This window comes from Condylura cristata, unplaced genomic scaffold (genome assembly GCF_000260355.1).
Source record: "Condylura cristata isolate star-nosed mole 26May11 unplaced genomic scaffold, ConCri1.0 scaffold00008, whole genome shotgun sequence".
In the NCBI taxonomy this organism is placed as follows: Eukaryota; Metazoa; Chordata; class Mammalia; order Eulipotyphla; family Talpidae; genus Condylura; species Condylura cristata.
Window position 1 is genome coordinate 11,774,769 of NW_004567109.1, and position 13,284 is coordinate 11,788,052.

Here is a 13,284-nt window from a genome sequence, read left to right on the forward strand (position 1 = left end):
CTGATGCTCTCTCAGACTCCACACTCATGTTCTCTCAGACTCCACGCTGATGCTCTCTCAGACCCCACACTCATGTTCTCTCAGACTCCACACTCATGCTCTCTCAGACCCACACTCGTGTTCTCTCAGACCCTACACTCGTGTTCTCTCAGACCCCACACTCGTGTTCTGTCAGAGACCCCACTCTCATGTTCTCTCAGAGACCCCACTCTCATATTCTCTCAGAGGTTGTGGAGTACCTTCCTAATCATCATGCCAGGAGGTCTTTGACTATTGATCTTTGAGTAACTAAAAAGGTAACTGTGTGGCTTCAATCCAGATGGGACAGAGGGGGACAAACAACACTAAGCATTTCCTGTGATTAGGCACTGGATTAGATTAAAGCAAAATATGGTTCTCTGTGCTCTGAGTAGAGTGCTCTTAGACTTGGCATCAGTGGGAGCAGAATTCCAGTTTGTGATATCTTCTTGCCTGTTAGGAAAGGAGTTTCTGACTCTGGTCTCTGTTCCCACCCCACCCCCCAGCCCCAAAGTCTTTAAAATCCCCAGGGAGAATCCCAGGGGTCTGCTTTGGCAAGAGTGGGGCCTGGGCTCAACTGATATTCACTCCTCATGAACAAATCAAAAATTCCTTGTGTTGTGGTATTCTTACAGAGCTCTGGTCTCTGGGTAAGAATTCAGCTGAGCCCCACAACAGCTCTGGTGGCGTATGGGGACAGGACTGTCCTTCTGCCCGGTGGCTAAAAAAAGGCAGTGACCAGCTCCAGGCCCACCAGTTTCAGTTGTGATGTGCTGCTGACTTACACCTCCTCCCCGGACTCAGGTTGACATTCTTGCTTTGACATCATCTAAGGGCTCATGGGTGATGATTTAGAGGAAGATATTTCACTTTGGGAAGGAATGAAATGAAATTGATAGCCTTGGTAGGAGCACATTCAAAACAGCTGGTCTCACAAATCTTGAGCCAGGATTCTAACCTTTAGTGAAGTCTGGAATCACCCAAGGGGGTTGCATAAATACTGACACCGAAGTTCTTGTCCCAGAAATTTGGACTTAATTGATCTGGGGTGCAGCCTGAGCCCTGGAATTTCCCTCTTCTTGGTGGTTCTCCTGTGCGGTCATGCTTTCGAATTAACCATTGGTAGTTTTATCTTCACCTATGCTCTGCCCTTCTGGCTACAGTTCCCTCTCACCAGACAGAGTTGGAAATTTTCTCTCTCTTAAGACCTAGTCTAGGGTAGAGTAAGAAAAAGAAAGAACTGGGGAATAGACTCAGTCAATTAAAACTGAATTTTCTAGAATGAACAGTGTATGCTCTTAATAGGATCAAGAGAAGACATGGATTTTAAAAAACTTTCAGAAAAAGGCATTGCCAATATCGCCAATCTGTTGAGCCTCTGTTGTACCCTGAAGGCTCAGCCAGCAGACAGAAAGGTAAGGAAGGAAAGACCTTTGGCTTTAGGGAATTTCATAGCGTCTGACTCACTTCCCACAGCATCCATACATAGGGAGGGAGGGCGGTGCTGGCTAGGTGCATAAATACTTGCCTGTCCCACTTAAACCTTTTTTAGGGGAGCAGGCAGGACATAAGCATCTGAAATGAAAATATTTGCCTGCCCAGAAGATTTCCCAAAGGCCCCTGCCCTCCCTCTGTGGCTGTGTCTGCTGCTGCTTTCCAGTTAATGCTGCAGACTTTCCACGTGGCTGTTTGGGGATCAAGTAACAGATGCTCAGGAGGAGGAAAATATAGGCCAAGAGAAAGAGCTGGACCCAGGCAGCGGGTCTGTGATTTCCTGTCACCTTCGCCATGGATGGAACACAGCCTGAGAATTGCCGTGCAGGGTGGATCAGTTCTGACCTCGCCTGGCCACCTCTGCGGCAGCCATGCCATCGATTGGTGGCTGTGTCCTTGCCACAGCTCGGGGATAGGCCTCGAGAAAGCCCCGTTTCCAGGCAAGAGGCCTTTGAATTCTCAACTACTGCCAACTTGCAACCTTTCTTCACTGTCCCAAATATTTCTAACAAATTCACTGGCTGATACAGCCTGTAAAACCAGCCCTATTTATCCAATTTTTTTCATTCCGGCTTTAAGGGGTGGACATTCCGCGTAGGCGCGTTTATCGGAGAGTCAGACTTCAGAGAAGAAATTCCCTTCTGTTGTTAAATCTTCTATTAAACCGTGCTTACTCACAGGCTCTGGCTGCAGGAAGCAGGGACGAGGCTGGAGCTTGGCAGATGGCTGTGGCCGCGGCCTCCGGGAGGCCTGTGAGGGGAGACGGGTGTTTGTGTATTGGTTTTCGTTTATGCACTGGGCTTATTTCATCTTCCTGAGGTACCCAGACGCCGTGGTGATAGATTAGTTGGAAACGACTCACTTGCCGAGTTCCGTGGGGGACGCAGGTTTCTTCTCGTGTGCAGTGGAGTCTGAAATGGTTAATTAGATGCGGAGTCACTTATGCACGGTCCCAGCTGCAGGCTGCTCTTGGGTGGGAGAGGGCCTGGGGCTCTCTGGCTCTTCCTCTCTCCCCCGGCTTCCTCTCGATGCAGCCCTCAGTCCCACCCCCTTTCAGGCCCTACTTCCACCACCACCCCCCCACCCCGTTGTTTTGTTCTAGACACTGCCTTCAAGTGACTGCCGGAGTCTGCTGATCCGATTTGCGCTGGAAAAGTAGTTGTCCAACAGGTCCCAGCCGGACTCTTTGAAATGAACTGATAATGCAGGGAGGGGAACTTTGACTACCCGCCCCTTCTCTGTTTTGTTTCAGTTCAACTTTTTCCGTAATTCACTTTGCATTTGTACGCTAGGCTGCACCTTGGCTGCTGAGGGGTACCGACTGGGCTTCCGCTCTCAGGAGCACCGAGTCAGGGTGCGATGTCCGTGTGTACCAGCGAGGCCCCATGGAGATGCTGAAATAGAGGGGCGAGTGGAGGGCTGGGAGTGACGTCAACGTGATGGGCGCTTGGGGGAAGTGTTGGCGTTTCCCACAAATGTGGACAGTACCAGAGGGCTTGCCAGTAGCAAGACTCTCCGTGTGCTGCATCCAGAAGTATCGGAGGTGAAGCTTGGAATGGCCAACGTTTCCACCTGAAAGAGATGGACATTAGTGAGTGTGGACAGGGAGAAATCCGGGAAGGAAGAAGGCCCCGGACTTTGGACAGGATAAAAATGATTTGCTTGGGAAATGTAGGTGGTTAGAGGTGCAGGCTGGGATGACAGATGGAGGATGCAGGTGTGGCAGCATAGCACAGCCTGCCAGGGGTGGAAGGCGAGAGTGCAGAACCCTCAGGGAACACCTGGACTGAAACGCACAGGGCTGGGTAACTTTCAGGAGCACCAGTGTTTTAAAGAGGAATCAGATATTTGGGGAGAATCCGGTGGCTGAAGGACCAAGAGAGCATGTCCAGCCTCCCCCTCCCCTGCTCCATGCTGCCCACAGAGCCCCGGGCATCTCGGCCTCATGCCGGCTTGCGGCCCCTTCTTGCTCCCTAGGGCCGTGGCTAAGCTTTCTTCCTTTGCTGGTGTCAAGAATTCGCCTGTTTCTCCCCTTCGATACCGGGTGGCATGTCTGCTGAGGAGGGCTGGATGCTCTGAGCGGTCAGCTTTTAGACCTCCCCTGAGAGCTCAGCAGCCAGCCTCGGAGGGCTGGGAGAGGGGCGGGGGTGGGGCCGTATGACCTTTCTGCCTGCCTGGTCTCTGCAGAGCCCTGGGAGCCTCTCCCCCCGCCTCCTTCCTGGACACGAGGTCTCAGGACTGGCCCCACACGAAGGGCTCACAGGCCGGCTCCTTCATCAGTGAGGGAGGAAGCCACGGTGGTGGGAGAAGGCATCGTTTAATCTTCATCACTGTCAGGAAAGGAAGAGATTGTGCAGTGCTGAAGATACAGCCAGTCCTCTCCCTGTGACCACAAGCTGGTAGTGGCCGGATAGATACCAGCAGTCTTCTCAGGCAGGGCCGGGTCCACTGCTCACTGGCTGTGGTCTCTAGACCCAGCTCTGGTCGTTGCAGGGAGGGGCATCTGCAGAAAGTGCCACCCTGTGGGCCGGCTACGGCAGCCTGCCCTGGCTCCCTCCCTGGTTTCCTCCTGACATCTGAGCCTCAGCAGCCACTCTGCCTCCTGACTCAGCTTGGACTGGAGACAGGGCTGGGCTGTGTGTCTAGAGAAAACCCCGAAAGTTCGGGTGCCAGAGCAGTCCCCTGGCGGCAGCTTCTTTGGCTTTTTCTGTCTTGCCTGAGTCATTCTGACATTTCCAGTAGTGGTTTGAGCATCTCCACATCGAGTTTCAGGTCTCTTTGTCTCCCTGGGGTCACAGGGAAATGTGGCCGGTGCTGGTGTTTCCGGTTTCTCATCGTGGAACTGGGAATGTGGGGTGTCTTCTGCTCCGCAGCTGCCCGGTTTCAACAAGTCTAAAATTGGCTCGCGTGGCCTCCTCAGAGAGGGCCAGAAAGCCGAAAGGAGTTTCCATTCCTTTCTGCCTGCCATGCTGCAGGGTGATGGAGGCTCTGAGTGTACCGGCAGCTGAGCTGCAAGCATCGGCTTCTGGTGCCCTTTGCTAGCAGGGGCGGCCCCGCCGGGCCCAGATCGACGGCCCCAGCCGGCACTGCCTCCCCCGTCCTGAAACCAGCACGTCCTCTCCGGTCCTGGGACTTCAGAAACTGCACAATCTCAAATGAGCAAAGATTGCAGAGGCTGCTGGGTGGCACCAAGAGAACTGTAGAGACTGATCTGGGTCTGGGTTCACTTTTTAAACGTTGTGCGCAATATATATGCAACAAAAATTTCAGCGTAACCACCTTCATGTGTACAATTCAGTAATGTTAAGTACATTCGTGATGTTTTGTGGCCATCACCATTGTCTAGTCTAGAACCTTTTTTTAAAGATTTATTTATTTGTGCATATAAGAGCTGGGGAGTGCAGGCCAGAGGTATGGGAAAGTGTGAGGACTCACCAGAGACAGAGTGGGGAGTGGAACAGGCAGATGGACTGAAACACTGCTGAGGGGAGCAGCGGGTGGGTCAGGAGAGGTCTGCTGCGCCATGTGGGTCAGCTCCCTGGCCGGGGATCGAACTTGTGTTGCAGGGGCTGTGGAGAGCTTCCCGGTGCTGAGATTCAACCCCTCGCACCACCAGGGAGCCCCTAGTCTACAACCTTTTCACCTCTCCAAACGGAAACCCTGCGATGTTGCACCTGCAGCCTCTCCCCTTAGCCTGCCCCACACCCCCTGGCGGTCCCCAGTCTGCTTTCTGTCTCCGCGGCTTTTTCTGTTCTGCGTATTCTATGTAAGTGGAGTCACACTGTCTGTGGCCTTGGGGTGTCTTGCGGTCCATCCATGCCACAGCAGGCTTCAGTTTCATTTCTTTTATGTCTGAAACTATTCCATCGTTTGAATGTACCACATTTTGTTTATCCATTCGCTTGTTGATGGACACTTGGGATATTGCCATCGTTTGGCTGTTATGAATAATATCGCTATGAATATCACGTACACATGAGGGGGTATCTGTTTTCAATTATTTTCGGTACATACCTAGAAGTAGAATTGCTGGGCTGTCTGTAATTCTAGGTCCAACGTGTCGCGGAATTGCCAAGACCGCTCCTCAAGAGTGCCGCTCAGTGGTGTTCCAGACCCACGGTGACTTTTGGAACAAGGATGCCAGCCCCAAAACAGTTATCTGGGGGAGCCTCTGGGTAGGCTGGCTGGGGCCGAACAGAGAGGGACGCAGGCCTGGGGAGGTGGAGCAGGTTAGCCTTCTCCAACTCAGGGGGATGGGAGTGATGGGAAATCTGAGGCCCCCTGCTGGGCTGGGGGGGCCGATCTCGGTGGCGTGTGGGGCAGGTGTGAGCTGTCAGACCCTGGGTCTGGGATGACAGTGGTGTGGCCGCATCTGGGAAACCAGGTTACAGACAGATGCAGCGGGCAGGCTGAGCCACAGATTAGGCTGTTGTGGGGAGGGGGCACCCTGTTGAGGGGAGGGGGCACTTTAGTATGGAGGTGCCGTGTCTTAACTCCTGAGACTGAGACGGCTGTCCCACTCCCCCCCCCACCCCCATGAGGTTATGTTCTCATCAGGCACGCGAGATGAGGTCACACGTGGTCAGAACTATTCTTGAAAACCTCTCATTGCCATCACCTGACCCTTGGGAACTCCAAAGCCTGATTTAGCGTCTCCTGTTTGCTTTAATTGGTGGCTTGACCTTCCCTGGGGAGCGGAGACCAATGTCTGGCTTGAGTGGAGGGAGAAGAGAGATTGGCCGGGCTGGGAGTGGCAAGCAGGTGGAACGACTCTTTGGAGTTCTGTGTGTGTGTCGTGACTCGCCAGGCCTCCTGGCTGCTATTCTGAGGACTGAGGTGGGACCGGGAGGGCCAGACAGGCCGACTGCAGAGTCTCGGGGCTCAGCGCTCACAGGGTTGTCCTCTCACCCCATGTCATACCAGTTCATGGAAAGACCTGGAATCAGAGCTCCATAACATGCAGGAGCGTGCAGAGCTGGGGTGGCCCTTTGCCATGGCCACGCTCCGGGGCCAGGCCTGCACCTGGCGGGCGCCTCCGCTGGGGCACCTGGGCCCAGTCAGTGCAGCCTGGTAAGCAGCCTTGTCAATGACCAGCACGTCAGCGGAGCAGCGCTGCTTCTGCATCCTCTGGCTCCCCGACGTACCTGTGGGCAGGAAGCACACCCCCAGTTCAGAGGCTGAGGCTCAGGGAGAGCGGCCTGCAAAGCCCCACCGTGCGGCCCTCGTCGGCATCCTCTTTATTGCATCCCACTCCTTCGGAAGCCGTCTGGTATTGGTGAATCTCTCCCTGCGTCTCTGTCAGAACAGACGGTGGCCTTGGGGTCACAAGGTGCTAAAGACCCGGGCAGGGCTCTGGGCCGTCTCGGGTGGTCGGCGGGTAGCTTTTCCTTTCCCTGGGCTCTGAGCGCACGTGAGATGTGTCTGTCTCCCCTGGCTGGCGAAGGCTGTCATGGCCCCTGACTATGGCCAGTCTTTCTGTGCCCCTTTCTGGGCATCAGACCCCCACCAGAGAGCCCTCACCTGAAGTCAGCTGAGATTTTGGGGTCGAGCCTCCATTCTGCAGAGGCCGAGTTAGCCTCTTCTCCTGCAGCCTCCACTTTCAGTAAATGGTAAATTCTACTTGAGGGCAGCATTCAATTATGAAAATCTATTTCTCTTGCCACATTGAAAAAGTCTCCTAATGTGCCTTTGTGCACACACAAATTTAGTGACACATCACTAAATGTGTATGTGGTTGCCATGGAAATGTCTCTCTTCTCACACAGCATTCCAAGAGCAAAGAGAAGGGAAGTTTTCTTTGTAAAGAGAAGCAGAGCAGAACTTGGCTAATTGTCATCACACCGATTCCCTGACTGTCACTCTGCCCTGACTACCTGTCTCCTGCTTCCTGCCGCGCAACCTGCCTGCCGCGTTTCCTTGGGAATTTTGCGAGCGCTGCTTGCAACCTTCATGCCAGGCAGGTGCCTAGTCTTGATTCGAGCTTTCCCTTCACTCAAAGCACGCACCTTCCCGGCCGCCCTGCACGAGCCGTCCGGCAGTGCTGAGCCTCCGAGGGCCCTTTGGCGCGAGTTCTCGGCCGGCTGTGCAGGCTGAGCGGGTCGCGGGTCGGGGGCTCTGCGGCTTCGCCTTTGTCCTTGTGCAGACGCCTGCGAGGACGCCATGCAGAGTGTGCCAACGCCTCTTGCAGAGCCGAAACCCCGAGTGTTTCCCTCGCAGTTGGGCCCCACGGTGTGGGGAGGACTGGAGAAGCAGCATGGGTGTCCCATCACCAGCCTTCTCCTCTGCATGGGGCAGGTGGGGGCACAGGTGGGCGCAGGGGGGCCCACCGCTGTCTGCTGACTTTCTTGACTGAACCCCCCCATAGGCAAAGAAGTCCTTGGATTTTGGACTTTGCCAGCAACTTCTGAGAGATCTTTGGTTCATACTGACTCCCCCCAGTCTTGGGGCTGGGCAGCCCTTCTTACTGGTTCCGAAGTTCAGGCTGGCGGGTCTGTTTGCTCTGAGCCCTGAGGTGGAGACCTTAGCGTCTGCCTGGGGCACCTGCCCTAGAGCCCAGCTGTCACCTCCATCCCAGCAGCCCTGCAGCCCCTCTGCTGCATGGCCTTGCAGTCAGTTCACGGCCAAGAGCTATTTCAGGGCTTCCAGGCCCTCCCATCAGTATTTGTGGTTCTGTTGTGGCATGAACATACCTTGGCTTCTTGACTGGTGGAGCCCAAATTCTTCTCAAGGGGGCACTCTGGGTTCCTGGAGTTCTGTGAGCTTGCTTGCTGCCCCTCTCCAGCTGCAAGCATCTGACGGAAGCCTCTGGGACCTTTCTAGTGCCCCCTTGAGACAGAGTAAAGTCCAGCATTGAGTGCTTCTGGTCTCATTGCTTTTCACCTACAGAGGACTAAGAAGCTGCCTTTTGCCCATGGCTGGTCTGGCTCCCAAGAGGACCTGCCAGTGGCTGTGGTGGGGGGACAGAGCCAGCTTCTGACTCTCAGGCAGAGGGCCTGACTACTGGCGACCCCATGGACGAGGGTCCTGGGGCGGGTCTCCCCATACCACGGGCCCGAGGCCGGTCTCCGCCACGAGGCAGGAGCCGTCTGCCTCTGCAGATCAGCCTCAGCACTGTCTCCTCCCCAGCTATTTCTCTGCGTCCAGCGATGGCTGAGGACGCTTCTGGTTCTGTGTGGGGCTGTGACCTTGCTGAACTCGTGTGTGCTTGGCCGAGAGCTGAGGGGTCCGGCCCACAGCGGGCAGGAGTTCAGTCTTTTGCTGCCCAAGCAGCGCCCAGTGCTCCCTGCGAGGCCTGTGGGGAGGAGCCGCCTCTGCAGGGTGCCGCTGCTCGGGCTGCTTCTGTGCAGTTGTGGCTTCTGAGGTTTGCAAGTTTATTTTAGGGCCTTTGTGGGGAGCGCATGGTCGCCCCACAGAGACATCAGACATCTTCTGCTCGACTCTGTGGCCAACCAAATCTCCCTGCAGCAAGGTGCTTCTAACAAAAGGCAGCTCAGTTTGGGACCATGTAGAACTTATTTCTGATGTACCATGTTCTGAATTCTCTTTCTGCTGCTTTAGACTGATAAATCTGCCACACTTGGATGTATAAATGGCTGTCAGGAGAACCGGCCGAGTCTTTTTGCTCTTGGCTTGTACAAGCAAATATCAATTTAATCCTTACAGAAGAAAAATAAGGGAGTCTTGGTTTTCTCCCTAATCCACAAACCCTGTAATTCTCACCTGAAAAATCTGACTCTCCTATTTCAAATCAGTTTTAATGGTGCAGGCTAAAGCTTTATGACTCTTATCTGAGCTTATTTTTAAACTTTTAAAAAAAATTCATTCAGTAAGAACCTGTCAGAGGAGAAGTTGGCTTAGGAGAAAGGGAGCAAATGACCATGGAAGAGGTTGGGAGGGAAACTGGGTGCCCACGTGGGGACCCCTCAAAATGTCATCCACCAACTAAGCAAACACGCTAGAAAGTGGTGAATGCCCAAACCAGGGCAGCCTCTGCTGGTTCTCACGCCCTGGCAGGAACCCACCATCCTTCCTGCATCCGGGAGGAGGGGCAGGGCCCTGGCTGCAGGTCTCAGGATGCGGGGACTGGCCGGCCAGAGGGCCCAGGTGCCCAGTTGAGGAGAAGAGCAGGTTGGTTCTCAGGCCTGAGGCTCCTGAGTGTATTTGGCTCTTCAGCAGCAGTATTTTTTTTTAAATAAATGTATTTATTTTATGCATACAGAACTGGGGGTACAGGCCAGAGTTGCTGAGAGGAGTCACCAGAGACAGAGTCGGGGCAGAACAGGCAGATTGACGAAGTACACTGCTGAGGGGAGCAGCGGGTGGGTCAGGAGCGGTCTGCCACACCTCCAGGGCCAGGGATCGAACTCACACTGAAGCGCTGTGGCTGGCTTGCAGAGCTATGCTTTAACCCCATACCCACCAGCGGTATTTTTAGCCTCTTTTATAACCCATTGTCTTGCTCAGGGGGCTGGGAGGGTCAATCCAGGCTGCTCACTGCCTGCAAGTAATGAGTCCAGCAGACTCCTGCTCCGTCCTGCCCTTGTCATCCGAGAGTAGCTGCCCAGCAGGGGGACAGCAGCCCCCCCACCCCGGCATGGTGGACAGGGCTCCCCAAGGGTGCTTCCCTGCCCTGTGCGGGGCCAGGGGGCCATGAGGTGAAACTCAGTTTCATCGAGATGCTCTCCAGTGTGTGCGCCTCTGATCCATTCCTGAGCAGGCTGGACAGAATCAACATGCTTGTCCTTTCGCCACAAACTGACCCTTCTGGCCTGTCTAATGGCCGTGCTGGCTGGGCTGGAGTGCAGCTGTCAGAGAGAGAGAGAGAGAGAAGTTCCCTCAGGCAAAATCGTGCTTTGGGGTTCTGTCTGGCCAAGTTCAGGCCTCAGACCCCTGCTGTGGGATTTGGAGCAGCAGGGCAGCCCTGAAGTGCCCAGTGGTACTTCGCTCCACCATGGTCCCGCCTCCATGCTGGGCTGGGTCCCCTGGGGAGGAACCCCGCTGCTGGGACGCCCCCAAAGCCAGGCACATCTTCCCTGCCAAGTTGTCTCTTCACTGCAGCCCCTGACTCCTGAGTGACCCCAATGCCTCCACTTTCAGGGACACCGATAGGCCGTGCATCAGGGCCTGGGTGGTGCCCGGTGGTGGACGCCGCGAGGTCCGGGCAGCCCGGGACTCCTGCCCAGGACAGCCGCCGCCTCCCTGGTTGCTGTTGGGAACACTGGCTTTTCCGTGTGACACTGGGACTCTTGTCCCCACTGCTTGCTGCCAAGGAAGCCTGCTTGGGCAGAGGAGCCAGCTCTCCTGGGAAGTGAGACGCCGCTAATGTGTTCTCAGGTTCTGTTCCAGCTGGCGTCAGCCCCTCCCGGCCCACAGGCTGGAGGCCCGCACCCTCACGCAGCTCCGCGGAGGCACCGGGCGCGTGGCTGGCTAGCGGAGCCCAGAGGCCGTGCCAGCGCCCTCCTCCGAGGGCCTCGTGCAGCAGCCCCCGGTGAGCTTCTCTCCTGGAGCAGTCCGGTGCCCTCCCACAGACTGGCTCTGTGGATGGGGCTGAGGCACTCAAGCAAGGCATGGCCGCTGCCGTCTCAGTGTCCTTTTCCGCATGTTGAGTGATAACAGGACTGCTCTAGGTCACTGAGCAGGGTGCCTGCCTCATGGCGGGTGTTTCAGCAGCAGCAGCTTCTATCATAACTCCCTACTCCCTGCTGGGGCCCCCCGAAACTCCACAGTGCAGCATCACGGCCCAGCTCTCGAGGGGTCCTCCTAGGAAACCCTCCTTCTGATTTGTGATGTAATTACCGTTGCCCGTTAGGTGCCCTGCTGCCTACCCTGGATGGGTCCTCTCACTCCTCCAGTGGGGCGCTCCACAGACTCCCTGATTTTCCCAAACCCTCTTACCCAGGTGTCAGCTTCCTGGGCTGGGGGCTCATGTCTGGGAGAGGTTTTGGGCTAAAGCTGCTTTCCCCAAACTGGGCCGCTAGGCTATGGCAGCAACCTGTTTGGTTGTCACAGCTAGATGCTGGGTTGGGACGAGGGGTGCTGAAGCCCCACAGCAGACTCCCCAGCCCCAAATGCCTACAGTGCCGAGGTTGAGACACTTGATCGACTCCCAGCTTAACAGGGGAGCTTTGGGGGACAGCATCACCCAGGTTCGCCTGCCTGACTCTTTCATCCCTTTCTCATCCAAGAGCCTAGAATTACTTATCTCTTACCAACATGCTGGGCAACTGTGGACTAATATACTAACCTCTCTGAACCTTAGTTTTCATTCCTCATACACAGAGGTACTGAGGCTTGCCTCTCCACGTCAGGATCCACCACATACTTCAGTCTGGTGTAGGGATTATTGTCTTCGAAGGTTCCAGGAGCCATGAGACACCTGACTCCAGAAGTCAAGGCTTGTGGGAGGAAAGCAGCTCTGACTTAACTGGGGGCTGGAGGTGGGGTGTGAGCTGGACCCAGGCTCTGCATAACAGAGGCTCTGTTGCATAGGGTGGGCGGGCCTCAACCCCAAGCTCTCCCAGGTCCCGGGACTTAGCCATCACGAAGCAGCTTTTCTCTTCTCCAAATAATTGTTCTTTCTTTATGCTTAGCAAGCTTTTGCTTTAATCTGTGTGTGACTGCACCGGGAAGCCTGCCTTTACGACAGATGCTCTGGAACGTAATCTGCTCACGTTCAGGCTGTAAATTTTCCGTGGTTCCAGAGTGCCGTGGAGTTCACCAGAACACATGCTGTCCTCTGATAATTGAAGTGGCTTAAGACAAAGCGAGGCTTTATTGGCTTGAAATAACCAACTCCTGAACGAGGCTATTTTAAAACAAAACTGAGTCTGTTTCCGATTGAAGCCCACCTTGCTGCGCCTGAGGATCAGGGACTGAGGAGTTAAGTTCCTGTGTGACCTCCGGCCTCTCACTTCTCCAGGCCGGAGCTCACCTGTGATGTGGGAGGCTGAAACTAGACCTCCACTTGCTTCTGCCGCCCCCCCACTCCACCCCCCCCACCCCCAAACCTGCCTCTGAGCCCACTCTTTGTCTCCCTCCTGAAAGGTGTAGGCAAGCCAGGAAGTGGCCCTCTGTCTTCTTCTCTGCCGCTGCGATTCTCAGACGCTCTCAAAACACCAAGTGGCTAGTTTAGTTACACAGCACTGGCTGACACTTTAAATCTCTTTTTCCAGCTTCGAGGTAGTAAGCTGACAAATACAAATGGAAAACTGTCCTCTGGCCCCAGGGGACTGGAGATGACCCCTGGGGGGGCAGAGGAGAGCTGGTGAGAAAGTGAGCACTTCCTCCCACACCCCTGGCCACCGGCCACCCCGTTAGGAGCCGCAGGTCTGCCACCACCCTGCCACCCCCCCCACCCCCCCCACCCCCGCCTCCTCGGAGCAGGAGTCCTGACTTCCCAGCCTGTCGGTTGAAATCTCCACATTTTAAAAACCCTCCAGAACATGACACTTCTCCTCAGGGACCTGTGCCAGGGGTTAATAGAACAATGTAAAAAAAAAAAAAAGTTCACAATTCACTCTTACCCTGAACATGCACTTTCTCATGAAAAAGGAAAAAGAAATGCCCTTGAGTCTGGTGTGTGAAATAGCTCCCCAGGGCCTGGGCGGGGGAGTCCCCAGGAGCCTTGTCTGCAGTGGTGGGACTAGTGGGGCTGGGGGAGAAGGTAGGGGGCAGGGGGGTGGCCAGGGTGGGACTAGTGGGGCAGAAACCCAGTATCGTCAGTGCTTCTTCAGCTGGAGCTGGGTTTCTGCCATGTGCTTGGGCCCGGTAGCC

General features: G+C 55.2%; 1 protein-coding gene across 1 annotated transcript in view; it reads left to right on the forward strand.

Annotated features, from left to right (window-relative positions):
- The window catches only part of MAN1C1 (mannosidase, alpha, class 1C, member 1), a 109,452-nt gene that overhangs the window by 10,643 nt on the left and 85,525 nt on the right, over positions 1 to 13,284 (forward strand). The gene's annotated exons all lie outside the window — the stretch shown is intronic.